The sequence below is a fragment of the Schistocerca cancellata genome, unplaced genomic scaffold, assembly GCF_023864275.1.
Source record: "Schistocerca cancellata isolate TAMUIC-IGC-003103 unplaced genomic scaffold, iqSchCanc2.1 HiC_scaffold_940, whole genome shotgun sequence".
Classification (NCBI taxonomy): Eukaryota; Metazoa; Arthropoda; class Insecta; order Orthoptera; family Acrididae; genus Schistocerca; species Schistocerca cancellata.
In genome coordinates this window covers 1,244-2,500 of record NW_026046948.1, presented here as the reverse complement: position 1 = coordinate 2,500, position 1,257 = coordinate 1,244, and the positions used below count along the sequence as shown (strand labels likewise).

General features: G+C 55.9%; 1 non-coding gene across 1 annotated transcript in view; it reads right to left on the bottom strand.

The window, feature by feature from the left end:
* Nucleotides 1–865, bottom strand: part of LOC126149660 (small subunit ribosomal RNA) — a 1,909-nt gene extending 1,044 nt beyond the window's left edge. The window contains exon 1 of the ribosomal RNA XR_007531021.1: nucleotides 1–865. This exon is cut by the window's left edge and continues 1,044 nt beyond it. This is a non-coding gene — a ribosomal RNA (small subunit ribosomal RNA).
* Between the last annotated feature and the right edge of the window lie 392 nt (nucleotides 866–1,257).

Sequence of the window (1,257 nt, the reverse complement as noted above, 5' to 3'; positions counted from 1 at the left end):
TAAGCACTCTAATTTGTTCAAAGTAAACGTGCCGGCCCACCCAGACACTCAATAAAGAGCACCTTGGTAGGATTTCAACGGGGTCCGCCTCGGGACGCACGAACACGCACGAGGCGGTCGCACGCCTTCGGCTCGCCCCACCGGCAGGACGTCCCACGATACATGCCAGTTAAACACCGACGGGCGGTGAACCAACAGCGTGGGACACAAATCCAACTACGAGCTTTTTAACCGCAACAACTTTAATATACGCTATTGGAGCTGGAATTACCGCGGCTGCTGGCACCAGACTTGCCCTCCAATAGATACTCGTTAAAGGATTTAAAGTGTACTCATTCCGATTACGGGGCCTCGGATGAGTCCCGTATCGTTATTTTTCGTCACTACCTCCCCGTGCCGGGAGTGGGTAATTTGCGCGCCTGCTGCCTTCCTTGGATGTGGTAGCCGTTTCTCAGGCTCCCTCTCCGGAATCGAACCCTGATTCCCCGTTACCCGTTACAACCATGGTAGGCGCAGAACCTACCATCGACAGTTGATAAGGCAGACATTTGAAAGATGCGTCGCCGGTACGAGGACCGTGCGATCAGCCCAAAGTTATTCAGAGTCACCAAGGCAAACGGACCGGACGAGCCGACCGATTGGTTTTGATCTAATAAAAGCGTCCCTTCCATCTCTGGTCGGGACTCTGTTTGCATGTATTAGCTCTAGAATTACCACAGTTATCCAAGTAACGTGGGTACGATCTAAGGAACCATAACTGATTTAATGAGCCATTCGCGGTTTCACCTTAATGCGGCTTGTACTGAGACATGCATGGCTTAATCTTTGAGACAAGCATATGACTACTGGCAGGATCAACCAGGGAGCTGCGTCAACTAGAGCTGAGCAGCCGGCCGCCCGGGAGTGTGTCCCAGGGGCCCGCGCGAACACGCAAGCGTCCGCTCAATTATTCTGCAAACAGGAGGAGGCTGAGCTCCCCTGCACAATACACCTCGAAACCCTCTCAGGTCCCGGCGGCGCGCAGCGCCGTCCTAAGTACTTGGTCGGGTTCGAGAGAGGCGCAATCGCCCGGAGTTAGGCGAGTAGACGCTTTAGGTGCGACCACCCGTGCTCCCAACTGAGCTTGCCGCTGCCGACAGAGGCCCGGGAGCGTGCTGTCGTGGCATTGCCGGCGGGAGACAACACGCGCCACCTACGGTGACCGGCAGCTCCAACGCCAGCGCCACAGAAGGGCAAAGGCCCCACGTGGGTGCCGAA